This window comes from Synchiropus splendidus, chromosome 4 (genome assembly GCF_027744825.2).
Source record: "Synchiropus splendidus isolate RoL2022-P1 chromosome 4, RoL_Sspl_1.0, whole genome shotgun sequence".
NCBI lineage: Eukaryota > Metazoa > Chordata > Actinopteri > Syngnathiformes > Callionymidae > Synchiropus > Synchiropus splendidus.
In genome coordinates, this window is record NC_071337.1 from 35,320,804 (window position 1) to 35,342,740 (window position 21,937).

Here is a 21,937-nt window from a genome sequence, read left to right on the forward strand (position 1 = left end):
TTACTATTTGTTTTTACGCTTTAAATGTTGATCCTTAGTAGATTCCTACATTTACACTCTGTTTATATTAATATCATATTAACTGCTATCCGAGGTCTTGCTTCTAGATTGTATTTACATTTGTATTGTTGTCGGTATTCTGTTTCAGCTCTCCCCTCTGGGTCTTGGCCTTTGTGGGAGACATCGACGCCGGTTTCCTCAGTACCTCTGGATCTACTATCCGGACCGTTCCCTGCTGAAGACTCGACGTCGGCATCTGGGCTATCCGCACCTCCACAGCCACCGTCGCCGACACCATCAGCACCGCCAGCAACCACAGACAAGCCGCGGACATCGCCCCGGATACCAAAACAAAAAGAAAGAAATACTTGTGTGTGTGTGTGTGTGTGTGCATGAAAAGATCACCCGGAACCCGGAAATCAGACACGACCGGGAAGTTATCCGGACCCTGTGGATGCTGATCATTCATTGAACGGGTTGCTCCAACTGTTCAACGGTGAGAGCAAAACATTCAGTTCAATAAAAAAAAAGTATTTTAACCACAGTCTGTCGATGTATTTTATATTTAACTAACTATGTTTTTTGTTTTATTCAACGCCTGTGCGTATGAAAACAGACGATCAGTCAGAGGTCGAAGGAGTAGGGCACCCGCTCGTTGATTCTTTAACTCACCAGACGCCTCAGCTGATAGGAGGTGGGAAAAAACATTTTGGAGTGATAGTTTACGTTTCACTGCTGTATTTATTTATTTATTTTTTCACATGAAAACAGATACAAAGACAACGAGCACGCCACACTTTCTACCTGTCGCTTCAACACCAACACCAACACCAACGTAAGATACGAATCTCAATTTTTTTCAACACATCTCTACCGTTCAGTATCAGTTGAATGGTTGTATGTTCGCTATTGTGTGTGTGTGTGTGTGTGTGTGCGCGTACGTGCGTACGTGCGTGCGTGCGTGCGTGTGTGTGTGTGTGCGTGTGTGTGTCTTTTATCTGTAATGCGGTTTGTCTATGTTCCGGCTATGTGCTTTTAGACGGTGTCATTTTACTATTGAAGGTGTTTGAGTAACTGTTGCTGCTAAGCGTCATTGTGATTTTACTACTATGCTTTAACGACGACGGACACTAGAGGTCGCGATTACTATTTCACACTGTGCCTTAACGACGGCGACCACTAGAGGTCGGGATTTTACTAACTGTAATGTGCTTTAATGACGGCGGCCACTAGAGGTCGGGATTTTACTAATTGTAATGTGCTTTAACGACGGCTGCCACTAGAGGTCGGGATTTTACTAACTGTAATGTGCTTTAACGACGGCGGCCACTAGAGGACGTGATTTTACTAATTGTAATGTGCTTTAACGACGGCGGCCGCTAGAGGTCGTGATTTTACTAACTGTAATGTGCTTTAACGACGTCGGCCGCTAGAGGTCGTGATTTTACTAACTGCAATGTGCTTTAACGACGGCGGCCGCTAGAGGTCGTGATTTTACTAATTGTAATGTGCTTTAACGACGGCGGCCACTAGAGGTCGTGATTTTACTAACTGTAATGTGCTTTAACGACGGCGGCCACTAGAGGTCGTGATTTTACTAATTGTAATGTGCTTTAACGACGGCGGCCACTAGAGGTCGTGATTTTACTAATTGTAATGTGCTTTAACGACGGCGGCCACTAGAGGTCGTGATTTTACTAATTGTAATGTGCTTTAACGACGGCAGCCACTAGAGGTCGCGATTTTACTAATTGTAAAGTGGTTTAATGAGAGTATACACTAGTGATTTACTATTTGTTTTTACGCTTTAAATGTTGATCCTTAGTAGATCCCTACATTTACACTCTGTTTATATTAATATCATATTAACTGCTATCCGAGGTCTTGCTTCTAGATTGTATTTACATTTGTGTTGTTGTCGGTATTCTGTTTCAGCTCTCCCCTCTGGGTCTTGGCCTTTGTGGGAGACATCGACGCCGGTTTCCTCAGTACCTCTGGATCTACTATCCGGACCGTTCCCTGCTGAAGACTCGACGTCGGCATCTGGGCTATCCGCACCTCCACAGCCACCGTCGCCGACACCATCAGCACAGCCAGCAACCACAGACAAGCCGCGGACATCGCCCCGGATACCAAAACAAAAAGAAAGAAATACTTGTGTGTGTGTGTGTGTGTGTGCATGAAAAGATCACCCGGAACCCGGAAATCAGACACGACCGGGAAGTCATCCGGACCCTGTGGATGCTGATCATTCATTGAACTCCAACTGTTCAACGGTGAGAGCAAAACATTCAGTTCAATTAAAAAAAAGTATTTTAACCACAGTCTGTCGATGTATTTTATATTTAACTACCTATGTTTTTTGTTTTATTCAACGCCTGTGCGTATGAAAACAGACGATCAGTCAGAGGTCGAAGGAGTAGGGCACCCGCTCGTTGATTCTTTAACTCACCAGACGCCTCAGCTGATAGGAGGTGGGAAAAAACATTTTGAAGTGATAGTTTACGTTTCACTGCTGTATTTATTTATTTATTTTTTCACATGAAAACAGATACAAAGACAACGAGCACGCCACACCTTCTACCTGTCGCTTCAACACCAACACCAACACCAACGTTTGGTAAGATACGAATCTCAATTTTTTTCAACACATCTCTACCGTTCAGTATCAGTTGAATGGTTGTATGTTCGCTATTGTGTGTGTGTGTGTGTGTGTGTGTGTGCGCGTACGTGCGTGCGTGCGTGCGTGTGTGTGTGTGTGCGTGTGTGTGTGTTTTATCTGTAATGCGATTTGTCTATGTTCCGGCTATGTGCTTTTAGACGGTGTCATTTTACTATTGAAGGTGTTTGAGTAACTGTTGCTGCTAAGCGTCATTGTGATTTTACTACTATGCTTTAACGACGACGGACACTAGAGGTCGCGATTACTATTTCACACTGTGCCTTAACGACGGCGACCACTAGAGGTCGGGATTTTACTAACTGTAATGTGCTTTAATGACGGCGGCCACTAGAGGTCGGGATTTTACTAACTGTAATGTGCTTTAATGACGGCGGCCACTAGAGGTCGTGATTTTACTAACTGTAATGTGCTTTAACGACGGCGGCCACTAGAGGTCGTGATTTTACTAATTGTAATGTGCTTTAACGACGGCGGCCACTAGAGGTCGTGATTTTACTAATTGTAATGTGCTTTAACGACGGCGGCCACTAGAGGTCGTGATTTTACTAACTCTAATGTGCTTTAATGAGGGCGGTCACTAGAGGTCGTGATTTTACTAATTGTAATGTGCTTTAACGACGGCGGACGCTAGAGGTCGTGATTTTACTAACTGTAATGTGCTTTAACGACAGCGGCCGCTAGAGGTCGTGATTTTACTAACTGTAATGTGCTTTAACGACGGCGGCCGCTAGAGGTCATGATTTTACTAACTGTAATGTGCTTTAACGACGGCGGCCACTAGAGGTCGTGATTTTACTAACTGTAATGTGCTTTAACGACAGCGGCCGCTAGAGGTCGTGGTTTTACTAACTGTAATGTGCTTTAACGACGGCGGCCGCTAGAGGTCGTGATTTTACTAACTGTAATGTGCTTTAACGACGGCGGCCACTAGAGGTCGTGATTTTACTAACTGTTATGTGGTTTAACGACGGCGGCCGCTAGAGGTCCTGATTTTACTAATTGTAATGTGCTTTAACGACGGCAGCCACTAGAGGTCGGGATTTTACTAACTGTAATGTGCTTTAACGACGGCGTCCACTAGAGGTCGTGATTTTACTAACTGTAATGTGGTTAAACGACGGCGTCCACTAGAGGTCGTGATTTTACTAATTGTAATGTGGTTTAATGACAGTATACACTCGTGATTTACTATTTGTTTTTACGCTTTAAATGTTGATCCTTAGTAGATCCCTACATTTACACTCTGTTTATATTAATATCATATTAACTGCTATCCGAGGTCTTGCTTCTAGATTGTATTTACATTTGTATTGTTGTCGGTATTCTGTTTCAGCTCTCCCCTCTGGGTCTTGGCCTTTGTGGGAGACATCGACGCCGGTTTCCTCAGTACCTCTGGATCTACTATCCGGACCGATCCCTGCTGAAGACTCGACGTCGGCATCTGGGCTATCCGCACCTCCACAGCCACCGTCGCCGACACCATCAGCACAGCCAGCAACCACAGACAAGCCGCGGACATCGCCCCGGATACCAAAACAAAAAGAAAGAAATACTTGTGTGTGTGTGTGTGTGTGCATGAAAAGATCACCCGGCACCCGCTCGTTGATTCTTTAACTCACCAGACGCCTCAGCTGATAGGAGGTGGGAAAAAACATTTTGGAGTGATAGTTTACGTTTCACTGCTGTATTTATTTATTTATTTTTTCACATGAAAACAGATACAAAGACAACGAGCACGCCACACCTTCTACCTGTCGCTTCAACACCAACACCAACACCAACGTAAGATACGAATCTCAATTTTTTTCAACACATCTCTACCGTTCAGTATCAGTTGAATGGTTGTATGTTCGCTATTGTGTGTGTGTGTGTGTGTGTGTGTGTGTGCGCGTACGTGCGTGCGTGCGTGCGTGTGTGTGTGTGTGCGTGTGTGTGTGTTTTATCTGTAATGCGGTTTGTCTATGTTCCGGCTATGTGCTTTTAGACGGTGTCATTTTACTATTGAAGGTGTTTGAGTAACTGTTGCTGCTAAGCGTCATTGTGATTTTACTACTATGCTTTAACGACGACGGACACTAGAGGTCGCGATTACTATTTCACACTGTGCCTTAACGACGGCGACCACTAGAGGTCGGGATTACTATTTTACACTATGCTTTAACGACGGCGGCCACTAGAGGTCGTGATTTTAATAACTGTAATGTGCTTTAACGACGGCGTCCACTAGAGGTAGTGATTTTACTTATTGTAAAGTGGTTTAATGAGAGTATACACTAGTGATTTACTATTTGTTTTTACGCTTTAAATGTTGATCCTTAGTAGATCCCTACATTTACACTCTGTTTATATTAATATCATATTAACTGCTATCCGAGGTCTTGCTTCTAGATTGTATTTACATTTGTGTTGTTGTCGGTATTCTGTTTCAGCTCTCCCCTCTGGGTCTTGGCCTTTGTGGGAGACATTGACGCCGGTTTCCTCAGTACCTCTGGATCTACTATCCGGACCGTTCCCTGCTGAAGACTCGACGTCGGCATCTGGGCTATCCGCACCTCCACAGCCACCGTCGCCGACACCATCAGCACCGCCAGCAACCACAGACAAGCCGCGGACATCGCCCCGGATACCAAAACAAAGAGAAATAAATACTTGTGTGTGTGTGTGTGCGCGTACGTGCGTACGTGCGTCCGTGCGTGTGTGTGTGCGTTTTATCTGTAATGCGGTTTGTCTATGTTCCGGCTTTGTGCTTTTAGACGGTGTCATTTTACTATTGAAGGTGTTTGAGTAACTGTTGCTGCTAAGCGTCATTGTGATTTTACTACTATGCTTTAACGACGACGGACACTAGAGGTCGCGATTAATATTTCACACTATGCTTTAACGACGGCGACCACTAGAGGTCGTGATTACTATTTCACACTATGCTTTAACGATGGCGACCACTAGAGGTCGGGATTACTAATTTACACCATGCTTTAACGACGGCGGCCACTAGAGGTCGTGATTTTACTAATTGTAATGTGCTTTAATGACGGCGGCCGCTAGAGGTCGTGATTTTACTAACTGTAATTAGCTTTAACGACGGCAGCCACTAGAGGTCGTGATTTTACTAACTGCAATGTGCTTTAACGACGGCGGCCGCTAGAGGTCGTGATTTTACTAACTGTAATGTGCTTTAACGACGGCGGCCACGAGAGGTCGTGATTTTACTAATTGTAATGTGCTTTAACGACGGCGGCCACTAGAGGTCGTCATTTTACTAACTGTAATGTGCTCTAACGACGGCGGCCACTAGAGGTCGTGATTTTACTAACTGTAATGTGGTTTAACGACGGCGGCCACTAGAGGTCGTGATTTTACTAACTGTAATGTGCTTTAACGACGGCGGCCACTAGAGGTCGTGATTTTACTAATTGTAATGTGGTTTAACGACGGCGTCCACTAGAGGTCGTGATTTTACTAACTGTAATGTGGTTTAACGACGGCGGCCGCTAGAGGTCGTGGTTTTACTAATTGTAATGTGCTTTAACGACGGCGGCCACTAGAGGTCGTGATTTTACTAACTGTAATGTGCTTTAACGACGACGGCCACTAGAGGTCGTGATTTTACTAATTGTAATGTGGTTTAACGACGGCGTCCACTAGAGGTCGTGATTTTACTAACTGTAATGTGGTTTAACGACGGCGGCCGCTAGAGGTCGTGATTTTACTAATTGTAATGTGCTTTAACGACGGCGGCCACTAGAGGTCGTGATTTTACTAATTGTAATGTGGTTTAATGACAGTATACACTAGTGATTTACTATTTGTTTTTACGCTTTAAATGTTGATCCTTAGTAGATCCCTACATTTACACTCTGTTTATATTAATATCATATTAACTGCTATCCGAGGTCTTGCTTCTAGATTGTATTTACATTTGTATTGTTGTCGGTATTCTGTTTCAGCTCTCCCCTCTGGGTCTTGGCCTTTGTGGGAGACATCGACGCCGGTTTCCTCAGTACCTCTGGATCTACTATCCGGACCGTTCCCTGCTGAAGACTCGACGTCGGCATCTGGGCTATCCGCAACTCCACAGCCACCGTCGCCGACACCATCAGCACCGCCAGCAACCACAGACAAGCCGCGGACATTGCCCCGGATACCAAAACAAAAAGAAAGAAATACTTTTAGTTTTCAGCATTAGTCAATGTTTGAACTGTTTCTGCATTGTAGGCTAAATAATCAAAACACGTTAGTAGCTACAATATTATTTCGGGTTTAAACATTTTTGAAGTTATTTAACATCTTATGAAGAAGTTTTTCATTCTTGAAATATTTCTTAAAGATAAAACAGTAGAAAGAAAACACTTTTTAGTCTTCACTAATAGTTCAAACGACACAGCTACCCAACTCATGCACCATTTTTTCAAAATGCTTTTAAACAGATAATTTGAACTTGTTTGAGAAATACTTTTAGTTTTCAGAAAACAAGGTTGAGTGAACAATGATGAAACAAAAAAGAAAGAAATACTTTAGTTTTCAGCATTAGTTCAAATGACACAGTTATTCAACTCACATGAGTTTCTGTTGAATCAGTCTATTTAATTTTACACCCTGTGTGAGTTTGAAACGATGCATTTTTAGAGTCTGTGATAACCAGTTAATTTGCTGCGGAGACGCGAGTTCTTTCCTGGACGGTTGAATCTTCAAAAGAGACAGTCTGAAGGCGGACCTCATTGTCTTCAGACAACATTGTTTAGGCTGTAGGAAATACACTTCTGTACCTTCCACGTGTTCGTTTTCTCGTGAGAATGACAACCAAAAACACCCCAACTTAAAATCCAAAAGAATTTACACCCTGACAGAGGCGTCTAATTACCCTAACAGAGCTCTGGGCCCGCAACTACACCTGGCTTTGCCTCAGCTCCGATGGTGTAGAGTGACAAAGACTATCTCAGGCCCTGACCCCTTTTATTACACATTTCAGTTCATTTTGGGGGTGCAGTCTCCACTGATTGATCCTGGTCTTCTTATGGTCCAGGTCGTCATGGGTCAAATTCCAGATCTTGTGCTGTCTCCACCACATCTGGAAACACCTTTAGAATATTCATACATCTGTCTTTAATTGGCGACAATGGCAGAGTGGGTGACCCGATCCAAATCAACAAAGACGTCACCGAGGACCTACCCACACGGACGGAGTATTTAGGTGACCCGATTCAGACCACATTTTACATCAGTTCCGGGGTAACCTTGGCTGTTGACCAGACCTTCCAGAACTTCATCCTCCTTTCCAAAAGGACTCCAGACTATCTATCTATATCTATACAGTATACATATAAGTATATACATATATGTGTATCTATGTATTTACATTTACATATATAAGTATAATAAAAACGTTACGCCATGTTTATCACGTACCATGTCTCTTTTCATTGACAGACGTCGTCACTCATCTGTGTGACGTTCATTTAACGCAGAGTGATACTGGTAAAAATATTGAATTATTTTATAATTCGTTGTTAATATCTCTATTATGTGTTACAACAGCCGCACTTCTATTTTTCAGATATTATCGCCTCCGCGAATAACTTCCCGGAGACGCTGATCGGCGCTGAGGAGCTTGAGCGGTTAATGCGTGTAACTTTTGAAGACGGAGATGCCCGTGCGGATCTGTCGGCTGTGAATCCGAGAGCGAGTCTTCAAGACAGCGGCACCGAGGCTCAGAACACGCCGTGTATTATAATAATCGACAGCGAGGACGAGTTCGTCCGGGGCCGAGTACAGGAAATCGACTGAAGGGGAGTAATCAACGCTCTCTGAGCCGTAAGCGACGGTATAATTCGGCACGGAAGACAGGACCGGCGCGAGTCATTGGTGAGAAGGAGACAGCGATTCTAATCATAATTACGATAACTAGGTAAAGAACAGCGGTATTTATTAAGTGTATATACATGCGTATGTGTGTGTGTGTGCGTGTGTGTGTGTGTGTGTGTGTGTGTGTGTGTGTGTGTGTGTGTGTGTGTGTGTGTGCATGAAAAGATCACCCGGAACCCGGAAATCAGACACGACCGGGAAGTCATCCGGACCCTGTGGATGCTGATCATTCATTGGACGGGTCGCTCCAACTGTTCGACGGTGAGAGCAAAACAAAAAAAGTATTTTAAGCACATTCTGTTGATGTGTTTTATATTTAACTGCCTATGTTTTTGTTTTATTCAACACCTGTGCGTATGAAAACAGACAGCCAGTCAGAGGTCGAAGGAGTAGGGCGCCCGCTCGTGGATTCTTTCACTCACCAGACGCCTCAGCTGATAGGAGGCGGGAAAAAACATTTGGAGTGATAGTTTACGTTTCACTGCTGTATTTATTTATTTATTTTTTCACATGAAAACAGATACAAAGGCAACGAGCACGCCACACCTTCTGCCTGTCGCTTCAACGCCACCACCACCGTTTGGTAAGATGTAAATCTCCAATTTTTTTTCAACACATCTCTACCGTTCAGTATCAGCTGAATGGCTGTATGTTCGCTATTATGTGTGTGTGTGTGTGTGTGTGTGTGTGTGTGTGTGTGTGTGTGTGTGTGTGTGTGTGTGGTTTAATGATGTGTCTGCAATTCGTTGTGTTAGAGCATCAAGGTGCCTGTTATCTGTAATGTGGTTTATCTATGTTCCGGCTTTATGCTTTTAGATAGCGTAATTTTATTATTGAAGGTGTTTGGGTAACTGTTACTGCTAAACAACATTGTGATTTTACTACTATGCTTTAATGGCGCCGGCCACTAGAGGTCGCGATTACTATTTACGCTATGCTTTAACGACGATGACCACTAGAGGTCACGATTACTATTTGCACTATGCTTTAACGTCACTGGTCGCAAGAGGTCGCAATTACTATTAACACTATGCTTTAATGACTGCGGCCACTAGAGGTCGTGATTACTATTTACACTATGCTTTAACGACGTTGACCACTAGAGGTCATGATTACTATTTGCACTATGCTTTAACGTCACCGGTCGCTAGAGGTCGCAATTACTATTAACACTATGCTTTAACGACGGCGGTCACTAGAGGTCGCGATTGCTATTTACACTGTGCTTTAACGATGATGACCACTAGAGGTAATTGTAATGTGCTTTAATACATATACACTATGTATTATACTATATACTATATATATATATATATATATATATATATATATATATATATATATATATATATATATATATATATATATATATATATATATATAGTATTCTTATACACTAATGATTCGTGATTTGCTATTTGTTTTTATGCTTTAAATGACGGTCCTGAGTAGGTCCATACATTGAGTTTTTTATTTATTTATTTTTAACGCTCTTTAGGATATGCTTCTGTTGTGATGATGGTTTTCGTGATGCTACACGTGTTGTTGTTTTATTATAGCCTTCGCTAGAAAACAACACGGCTCAACACCGGTTATATGATTACGTAATTTTGTTTTTCCGCAGGTCGTATTTTTTCATATTGTACTAGGGTTATTTTCATACTACTCTGTTTATATTAATATCATATTAACTGCTATCCGAGGTCTTGCTTCTAGATTGTATTTACATTTGTATTGTTGTCAAAATTCTGTTTCAGCTCTCCCTCCTGGGTCTTGGCCTTTGTGGGAGACATCGACGCTGGTTTCCTCATTACCTCTGGATCTACTATCCGGATCGTTCCCTACTGAAGACTCGACGTCGGCATCTGGGCAATCCGCACCTCCACAGCCACCGTCGCCGCCACCATCAGCACCGCCAGCAACCACAGACAACCCGCGGATAGCACCCCGGACACCAACGTCGACTTGCGCCGCATCACCCCCTGACCAAACCCTGCCTCTACCCCCAGCCCCCGAGCGCTCTGTCACAGCTACCCAAGACAGACCCCACGCTCCAGTGTCGCCGACCCTATTAGCGTTCCATCATGCAACGGCTGTAAAACAACAGCTTGAATTCAGAGTACGTACGCTTGAACGTCGTCTTCATCAGAGTGAAATACAGAGTCGTCGTCTAGCACGTCAAGCGCGTCAAGCACGTAAATACCGCCGTTCTGCGAGAAATATACGTGAAGGTAAGATTAACAACCATTTCAACGAGTAATCAGCAGGGATGCATATGTCTTAAATATTATGATAATCGTTACAGAATTCATCTTTAAGGACGTCACGAATAAAGCGCTGGTGTCTGAAGTTCTGAGACTCCTAAAACAACAAGGACCTGGTGGTAACAGACGTCGTGGACTGATCTGACTGAAGTTCGACCCCAGTAAGGTCCATTTGGATCCTCATTATTTAAAAGCAGTGATGGGTGATTACGGTTTGAGGTTGCTGTTGCACTGCGGGTGATTGTGTTTTGAGGTCGCTGTTGCATCGCGGGTGATTGTGTTTTGAGACTGTTGTTTTGTTTATTAAATGTTTTTTAATTATTATTTTATTGTTATTGTTATGATTGTTATTACGCTATGGCCAACCATGATGGTTTTCCTTCCGGTTCTGACCCTGAATCCACACACAACCAGGACACTACACCACACCTCATTGACCAGAGTGCTTCACCAACACGTATGTTTCTGTCTCACTTGTTTGACAACGTGTCTGAGGAGGATGTAGTGCAGGTCTATGATCCGAGTATAAATGAAAACATGGAGTCAATTTTTTTCGGCGAGAGAGAGGATAACCGAATTTTAAATATGGTTCCTGCATCATCTCGTGAGGGTAGGGCTGATACCTCTTTAGACAATGGCGATCGGTTAGAAAGGTTTGTTGATAATCTGCAGACGACTGATTCAGGGACAACTGCTCTTGACCCTCTGGTAGATGTGTCTGACTCTAACTGTAGCGATGACAGTGTTGATGATGACGGTGATTCGCTTCAGGAAGGATGTTGTATTAGAGGTACCGGTATTGAATCAGAAGTCATAGAGCCTTTTAACACCGATAGGATAAGAAGGGTGCTAACACGTCCTGCTGTACCGGACACTCCTGATTTAGCTACTTTCTACAGAGGTTGGATGCAACAGGTCAGGGAGTTGGCTGATGAAGTGCAGAGACTGGCAGATCGAGAGGATGTGGTTCAGCTTGAAGTGGTAGGTGAAGATGTTCAAGAACACGTTAATGTTGTGGTTGAAGGCGACGGTGGAAATATCTACCCTGCTTTTGAGGACCTCCTTAGCAACACATTGCAATCTGACAGAGTCATCGCTATGGGTAAGAGAATTGAATTAACGGTCCAAATTGTACATATCCCTCGAGGAGGCGCGAAACGCAAGCTCGAGAAGACGCTGGATGCCAAAATTTTTGTTAAAAAAAGACGACATCTCTATGTAGTTGGTGGTGATGGAACCAAGCAGCTTTGCGTCGCAATCAGCCTTTCTTGTCTCCTTAATCCTAACCGTGCGTATCAAGATTGTGTTGAGTTGGGGAGGGAATTATTAAACAAAGCTGGTTTAGATTCTCAAACACCTATCATATTCACAGATATACCCCTGTTTGAACGGATAGTGAGGCGTAAAATTGTTGTGTTTAATAAAACGACAGCAAACCAGCCATTAGCGCATTATGCCACCGGTTTTGCTGATGGTTCGGAGCCCTTATTCTTGTTTCTACTTCAGGGACACTATTACGGGGTGAAGAACCCTAAAGGTTTGTTAGGAACACGTTACTTTTGCGTCAGCTGTCATAAGGGGTATGAAGATAAATCAAAACACATATGCAAAGCTCACTGTAGCGTTTGTCACGATCCTGTTTGCCCTACAGAGGTCCCAGACCCGGTAACTTGTGACGACTGTCGCAGGGTTTGTCACAACCCAGCAAAGAGACAGGTGGCTAAGACTTGTCTTAATAGCCTATGGGGAAAGTTTTGTCAGAGAGTGAACATGTCTCAGGTTTCTGTAGTGTCAGACCCCAACGAGTTTTTCAGTTTCATGTTTTCAGGGAAATACGAGGTCAGCTACTTTAACGTGCTGGATGAGAAAAAAGTTGTGATCCAGTGGCGTTACAATGGTCTCTACCCTCCTGGTAAAAGCAGCAATGTTTTTATCGGAGCTTTTACCACTGCTTATGCTCGTCTGAAGTTGTACAGTTACATGGAGAAATTGCAGGAGAATGTTCTCTACGTTGACCCAGACAGCTTGATATATGTTGTGAAAGACGGCGAGACGCCTTTAAAATTAGGTAACTATCTCGGTGATCTGACTGATGAACTCGACGGGGATAGCATCAAGGACTTTGTTTCGGCGGGTCCTAGGTCGTAAGCTTATAGGAACAAAGGACAGAAGAAGGTTGTGATTAAAATTAAAGGTATCACGCAAACAAAAGAATCTTGTGAGCGGATAAACTTTGACTCCGTCTGTAGAGGGCTATTTGCAGAATTCACCTGATGGGGTGCTTGAGACCTGCCAACACAACATTGAGAGGGATAAAAAGAACATCGCAGTAAAAAACAGATCAGTTATTAAAAAACTCCGGGTCGTGTACGATAAGAGGCGATTATTTTCGGATGGGACAACCAAACCTTTCGGGTTCTGAGTTTTGGGTGGATGAGGGGTCATTATCGAAGAAATTAATTTCGATCCACATTTGAAAACACCATTTTCATGTCTAGTGGTGGGACCATCAGGGTCAGGAAAGACCCATTTTGTAAAATGTATACTTGAAAATTGTGTGAACTTGAAAAAAATGTAATGGATGATGTCAATGTAAATATTGTACGGATTTATACTTCTTTTCAACCTTTGTACAGTGAATTGCAAAAGATGAATAAAAATATCAAATTCATTGAAGGTTTACCTGAATCTTTTGAAAATGAAGATCTATTTCCTTCTGATAGAAAACATTTGATTATTCTTGACAATGTTATTTTTGAAACTTCTGAAAACCCTGAGGCATTTTTACACAGTAGAGACATCATAAAAATATGAGTGTTATAATGTTTACGCAAAACTTATTTCATCGTGGTAAATATAGTCGTACTATTAGTCTGAATATCAATTACTTTGTATTGTTTAAGAATCCTCGCGATAAAATGTAGATAAAAGTTGTTGCTCAACAGGTTTACCCGTCTCAAAGAGCTTTCTTTCTAGAAATCTTTGAAGATGTTACAGCTGGCGCTCACGGGTACTTAATTGTTGATCTAACACCCTCATGTCCAGAACGCTACAGACTAAGGACTGGGATACTTCCTCATCAACGTCACACTGTGTCCATACCAAAAACGTCTGCTTAAGTTATGTCAGTGCGTATAAAAAGAAACGCGGGTTTACTTAAGGAACTATAGCATGCTCCTTCAAAGAAACGTAAAGACATTTTGATGCATAGTTCTCGGGACTTTATTCAAGCTCTCGGTGAGATCGCCCTGAATGTTTTGAAGGGGACTGTACCATTGTCGCAGGCTCAGTTCAAAAAACTGAAAAAACAGAAGAAAAACATCAGACTCTTGGCTAATAAAAAAGTGTGCGTGAAGCGTGAAGGATTCTTAAAAAGCTGTTGCCGTTGCTATCGGCAGCTGTTCCAATCATTGGAAATCTTATAGGACGACTTGTAAAGAAGTAAAACACGATGAAGACTGTCCAGAAAATGTATCTCGTCTTTCCTCAGCAAATTATCCAGTTATGACGTCCAACCACCGACATCCGTGAAACTGCCAAAGATGAATTGAATGAGAAGATGAGGACCATTCTAAATGATTCTCAGTCTAACTCGTATGAGAAGATAAAAAAGTATAATGCTCGATTGCAGAGATATTTAACCTTTACTAAAGAGGATCAGAGAGACCAAAGGAGAGTAACTCTGACTTTACAATGAGATGGAGTCAGCGATCATCCCCACGACTCTGACAGTCGTGTCGAAAGTGTTCTAAAAACACCCACTGTAACAGATGACTTGGGTAAGGATATTCTAAATAGCCTTCCGTCAAAAGCTCGAAGAAATGCTGAATACATTATCCAGAGGATATCCAAAGACGGTGGTGGTTGGAATATGAATGGTGAATTTATGTATGAAGGAAGTGCTGTAAAAGGCTCTCATGTGATCGATATATTCAAGTACCTTTCCCTACCGTATAAGAAAACAAGTTCTTCGTTACCTGAGGGATGGTCCGAGTTTCTCGTCACATTATTAAAGCTAAAATGCCTCTCACACTGCTGTCCAATCCTGAATCGAGGGCTCAATATCAGAGACTTAAATTGAATTCAATCTTACGAAAGAAAAGTATAGCTGAGAGCTGGTCTCCCGACCCAAAGGCCCCTAAAGTGACACCTCAACGACGCTTGACGCGTGTAGTGACCAAAGGGAAGAAATTGTCTCTAACACCTCGATGGGTTTCCTGAATAATTGTCTTGTACACAGTTATTGTCTTTTCATCAAAGAAATGTTTTATTGAATTACCATGAGATTACAGATTTTTTTTAAATACACACACGCACAATAAGATTAGTCACACGTTACAATAGTCTTTAAAATACAGAAGAGAACAGTTTTGTTGTTTCCATGGACAGTGTGCACATCTTTTTAGACATTGTTGATGTCCTTTCACAAAGTTGTATAGCATGAGGTCGTTTTTTAAGTTATCGTCACTGTATAGACTTAATACTTCTCCGATAGACAGCCCTCTAGCACGATGACAGAGGTAGAAGACGCAATGATGACCACATACAAACGATAGAGGGTGCTGTAGTTGACCATTGTTGTACTTGATGACCTCTGAATGTTTCTTGAGGAACTTTAAAATATTTTCAGGGTAATGTGCAAAGTAGGGCCCCATTCCAAACGAGTCAAAGAAAGTTGTTCTCCCGTCTTCTTTGAGAGTTAAAGCCAGCCAGTGCACTTCTGGTTTATGTGCCGGATGTGTGTTGACGATGAAATATGCAGGCAGTCTGAGGGGTTGTGTCAATTGAGGCAACTTATCCGACGGCCACACACCGTAAAATGTGTCGCCCATGAGACCTCTCAGCAGCCTCTGTAACTGGAGACTATCCATAACTTTTATAATAATAGTCCACCAGCACTTGTCTTTTTGCATCAATCTCCAGAATGGAATCATAACAAGCGTACACAATCAGTGTTAGGGTGTTTGGTGAAGCAACTCTGAATCTCATCTCCAGTCTTAAATTCCCTTTTGAGACAGCTGAGAGAGCGTCGTTGTCATCGGCTGGATTGAGATTAAATGCAAACAGCGAATATCCGCTGTTAAAACCTTCGCGGTCAATGCTTAGATACTTCAAATGTCTTCCTGTAGCTAGAATCATGTTATAAAACTCTTTGACCGCCATACCGTTGTTAAACTGAGGTTGAAAAGCTTTAGCGGGGATCTGTCGACCGTCCTGACAGAGGGCTAGATATTCATGTTGAATGGGCAGAGATCTTTCCTACCGGAAAATGCCTCATGACGCACCATCCCTAAAACCACGGATTTAGGTCTTGAACCCAGAAATAAACTCTCCTGGGTACATATTCTCGAGTTCTCTGGAATGGAGTATGTTTTTACGTTGACTCGTGAGAGGGGGTAGAGAGCATTTCCTTTTAACAAACCCGCTGCATGACGTATTCTCACAGCTGGTGAAACAGTGACTTTCTTCACAAACAGAGAGGTGCCAAGGATTTTCAGACGAAAGGTGGAGTTGCGAGGTCCGGTCAGGCAGAAGGCATCATTCGCCCTGGTGAGTTTAATTCTTAAATCGACCGAGTTTAATAACAGTCTCTCACAGAAAAATATGTCGCTGTGCAGAGGACTGAGAAGATGTACTTCTCTGGACCTGCTCGTGAACTCAGCCCGTTTATTAAGGCCTGCGTTGGGACCGTTTACAGTGATGATCGAGTCAACCGACCCAGGTGTGTCTTGGTAAAAAAGGCCGGCGCTAAACTGTGTTTTAAGAGTGTCGCCTGAAAAGTTGAGAAGTGTTTCGATCATAGCTCTGTACTTGTGAGTGGAACTGGACTGCGAAATCATCCGATCCCCCAGAACCACATCGCACTGGTCAAAGATTGTGTTTAGAGGATAATTGATGAGACCGACTGCTGCGTCGTTAGCCAGCGGTGTGCCATCGGCGTTAGTAATTCTTGCACGCACGAGTAGAAGGGTGTCGTTTAGGTCTAGATACTTTTCGCCGTCTCCTGGTATAAAAAACTCAATCGCTGATCGCGGCTACTGGAGCAATTTCAGTGTAAATTTTGTCCTCGATGGAAAGCCGTGTCATCGGCGGCGTGAATAAATCCAGTTCTGCCAATGTGCATTCAGCAGATTTCTGGTGTAGGAGTGCCATGTTACTGTATATAAGGTTTTTTAAAGTATATCAGAGCTCCCTCTGGACTTCCTCTTGGCCCGTTTGCTTCTGTCAACTGACTTCTTTCTTTTTTTGTTTGTACGTTTATTAGAGCTCTGTGTTACATGTCGTCCTGGAGGGCGTCTCTTTGTTCTTCGTGATAAGACAGCTATACCTCCTGACCCTTCCTGTCTCTGTTGATCGCTCATTCCTCTCATGGTACAGGTGAACATATCTGTGGCTATGTTACCCACTGCTGATTTGAGATGGGGTTTCGCTATGGCGATACCTCTTTTCAACAAAGGTGATATAAACCGAAACATTTTTGAGAAGAGGGAACCGATGCCTCGTCCGTACATAACCGGGGCACCGTCAAAACCGGGTAGCTCTCCGCCCACCTGTTTTTCATAATATTGTACAACTCTGTGCGGGTCGTCTCTTAAGCCTGCATGAACCATTGTGTTTGTTTTTGACTTGGTCTGCAAAGGCTGGTTATCCCTTTGGTGTTGTTGTGATCAATGAATTTCCAGACGTCGATGCAAGGGCTATATAATATCCTCTCAAGTAACAGGTCTAAAGTGTAGAGTCAACACCACCTTTCCAAATGTAAAATTGACTGGTTTGTTAAGATCTGGTTTAATTTGTGTCTGAATATTTTCAATATGGTTCTTGGCAACCGGTAAATAGTAAGCAGGGTTAAAATGCTGTGTGATTATAGCTGAGTAACTACCCTTGATTTCCACCGTTCTTAAAAGCGGTGCATATGCATCCTCTACAAGCTGCGGTCTTACAACGTCAGTAGAGATGGTAAAACCCCACTTTTAAATCAACAGGATGGGGCGCTCTGAACTCGCAATAAATGATGCAATTAGCAGGATCTACACCTAACATGTAACCAAAGGCGAGTTAAAAAGCACTAGGTTCTGACTGTCTCCTTGAAGATCAATGTTTTGCCGTGCACGGTCAAACAGGAAGCGTATATTCTCATTGTTTTTTTTTTAAAGTTTGCTCCATCTCGGTTGTAATCTGATTAAGTGAGCTGTAATATCCAACCGTCTTTTTTCCTCTGAGCTGAGGCGCTGGCGTCAGGATCCGGAGCCCAAAGTCTCGCCATGGCTCTATGAAATTCATCTTTATGAAGCCGCGACGTGTTACCATCTGAATCTGATCCTCTCGGAGCAGCCGTGTTGGTGTTGGAGTCAGCTCCTCTATGGTTTGGTTTCCAGTAAAATGACGACGTATCCTCTGGAATATTATGCCACGTGTGAGGGTATGTAATCTCCGTCAAAGCAACCTCCCATTTTCCGTTTAAATCGATATGTTGTGCTAAATGCGGAAAGTACCAATTGAGTTGTCTTTAAAAACTTTTGCACTGGCGTTTGATGGTAAAGTCACATAGAAGCCCCATTCTTTGAGCCCTACATGATGATATGATGCCTGGTGTCAAGGAGGATCGTCTTATATATATTTTACATCTGAAGCTTTTACCCAGCTGTTGAATTTTTCAGGCCAGTTCTTCCACTGGACAAAGACTTGTCTCTCTCCTTTAACGGCGCGTTCCTTGAGAACGAGTTGTACTTTTTGTAATTCTTGATCATAAAATGACCCCTGGATGGGTTTGCCATCGAAATCTTTCAATTTATACACAGGCGGGTTGCGATGAATACATTCAGTTATTGTAAATATCTCATCTGTAAAACTCTGCTCGTACTTTTTGTCAAATACACCTCGTAGTTTTGATATCCTAACATGATCGCCCTCCATAAATTTGGCTTCTGCCGACCTTTTGACGGTCTAATGTAAAGATTGTCAAACACCAATCTAAAGAAATTTCGACAGGAGGCAAAATTTATTTACTTACTTCCATCGGTGTCATTTTTATACGACTGTGATAGCTGTGATTATAACTCTTTACTAGATCCTGTAAAACCTCGATGTAACGTTTGTGTAATGTAATGTTTGCAGCGGCAGCAGTGATGCGGTCGCTGTATCGGACCGTCGTGGTGAAGAGGGAGCTGAGTCGCAAGAGGAAGCTCTCGATTTACCGATCGATCTACGTTCCCACCCTCACCTATGGTCACGAGCTTTGGGTAATGACCGAAAGGATGAGATCGCGGATACAACCGGCTGAAATGAGTTTCCTCCGCCCGGTGGCTGGGCGCACCCTTAGAGATAGGGTGAGGAGTTCGGTCATCCGGGAGGAGCTCGGGGTGGAGCCGCTGCTCCTCCACATCGAGAGGAACCAGTTGAGGTGGCTCGGGCATCTGATCCTGGACGCTTCCCTGGGGAGGTGTGTCCTACCGGGAGGCGAAGGCGATCCACCCCTCCATAGCTCCCGGGGTGAAGAGGATTGTAATAAACTCTTTTAATGATGTGTTTCACCGACATGTTAAACGAGAAATGAATGAGCTGAGATCCGAATATGCTTCTTAATGTTTTTTATTCAACAGGTTATGTCAGCATTCGAACGTAATGCTATACGAAGATATAAGATATAAAAAGATATTAAATATATATACATATATACACATAAAAAATATGTATATATATATATATATATATATATATATATATATATATATATATATATATATATATATATATATATATATATATTCTTGCATTTCACAAAACAGGTACTTGTTTTACTGTCAGATCTGGCATCTTTTCCGTTTCTTCACAACTGTATCCAATGCATCCATTGCAGATTGGTTGGGTGATGTGAGCTTGACCTTTTCAATGACGGCAGTTGCTGGGCATCGAGGTGGCCTGGCTCGACTCTGCAGCTTGGTAGTGACAAGTGCTTTGCCAAGTTCTTCCAGGAAAAGCCGACGTATATACATATATATATATATATATATATATATATATATATATTTATACACACAGGGTGATATTTATACAGCTGTCCAAACCCCTCCCTTCGTTATTTTCCTTCCAGTTATAAAACAAGGTAGGATAGGGTTAATTATTCCCCTTCCTGTCATAAAACAAGCGGGGTGGTTACTATTTTAATTTCCTTTTGACATAAAAAAGGGAGAGGGGTATTATTTTAATTACTTTTTGATATAAAAAGGGGGAGGGGTTGTTATTTTAATTTCTTTTTTATATAAAAAAGGGGCGGGAGGGGTTTTATTACCTCCGGGGGACCATAAAGCAATACAGGTTTGACATTTTGGTGTATGCTTCTACTCTCTCACACCCTTATTTTACAAACCCAGGTCGGTTTCATTTGCCATTAAAAGAAAAGTGGAAATGGAACTTCAAAGTCTCCACGACCGAACAGCATCCGATTCCAAGAATGGAGGATATGATGTCAAGCCTGGCAGGGGGACAGAAGTTCACAAAACTCAATATGAGCCATGCATATCAGCAAATAGTCCTTGAAGAGGAATCAAGGAAGTTTGTGAGTGTCAGCACTCACAAAGGTCTTTTTACATATACACGTCTGCCTTTTGGAGTAAACTCCAGTCCTGCTATTTTCCAACGCACCATGGAGAATGTACTTCAAGGTATGGCAAATGTGGCAGTGTATTTAGAGGACATTATATTGAGAGGAAGAGATGACAGCATCTGCAAACACTCAACGAAGTGCTGCAGAGGTTGGAGGATAAAGGGCTGTGCTTGAAACGGAGCAAGCGTCAGTTCATGGAAAACAAAGTAACATTCTTGAGTAATCAAGTGGACAGGACAGGCCTGCATCCAATGTCAGCGAAGGTCAAAGCAGTCCAGGATGCTCTGGTACCATATCTGCCCCATTTTTCAATGTTCATCTTGTTCAATGCTCTCCACATAATGGACAGAATGTAACAGATGTTATTCTTGCATTTCACAAAACAGGTACTTGTTTTACTGTCAGATCTGGCATCTTTTCCGTTTCTTCACAATTGTATCCAATGCATCCATTGCAGATTGGTTGGGTGATGTGAGCTTGACCTTTTCAATGACGGCAGTTGCTGGGCATCGAGGTGGCCTGGCTCGACTCTGCAGCTTGGGAGTGACAAGTGCTTTGCTAAGTTCTTCCAGGAAAAGCCGACGTCGGTTCCGTTTGAGCAAATATTGAGCAATGCAGAGGTCTGCCCTGCACCTTCAGAATTTCCTTGGGAAGTTCTGGCTTATTTTTTCTGACTGTTCCCGCTGTTCAGCTTTCTATTCTGCAGTTCATCTCCAAGGCGATAGGATGTAAATGTAAATGTGACGTCACGTGATTTTATGACATTGCAGCCCTTTATTCATCTCCAGCACCACACGCATCCCCTGATTCTTCTCGGCTGCTCCTCCAGGTAGCTTTCCACTGTATACGTGCATATTCCCGGCATAGCTAGATTTTGCTTCACAGGCCACCCATATTTTGATGCCATACTTGGCGGGCTTGTTAGGCATGTACTGTAAACCTTCTGGAGCTCATTTTTGGTGTGTTTGTCAAAGAGACTACATGAGAACACTGACAAGAACAAGGGAGAGAAAGTTTCCCCTCTACACACAGCTGGGTCTGAATGGCTATTCAGACAATCAAATCAATCAAAATACACATAGCTGGGCAGTCTAAATAGGTATATCAGAGAGACATGTTTATTTTGGGTCTGAACAGCCACTTACCCACATTAAAGAATCCGGGTCAAAATGACCTGCAACATCATCTTTGTGTACCAACTCTGTACAGACACTTCACTTGACATCAAATTGTCCAGATTTTACACATCTGTTCATGACCCTTAATGAGGAAAAGTCACAAAATTTCATGAAGAAAAAGTCAGGATAACCACTACTTTTATGAACACAAAAACGGATATGGGTCAAATTGACCCTAAGCATAATACGAGGGTTAAAGCTTTTCTAGGTTTGCTAAACTTTTATAACAAATTCTTGCCGAACTTGTCTACTGTGCTGGCTCCATTACACAAGTTACTGAGGAAAGATGAGAAATGGAGGTGGGCGGTTGAGCAAGAAGAGGCTTTTAAGCAGGCAAAGAAGT

General features: G+C 42.8%; 1 long non-coding RNA gene across 1 annotated transcript; it reads left to right on the plus strand.

Annotated features, from left to right (window-relative positions):
• Window positions 1-1,992: 1,992 nt before the first annotated feature.
• LOC128758102 (uncharacterized) lies at window positions 1,993-4,164 on the plus strand. Its single transcript, XR_008414436.1, has 4 exons — window positions 1,993-2,276; window positions 2,397-2,474; window positions 2,552-2,620; window positions 4,017-4,164. It is a non-coding gene; the product is annotated as an uncharacterized LOC128758102 (long non-coding RNA).
• The last annotated feature ends 17,773 nt before the right edge of the window (window positions 4,165-21,937 follow it).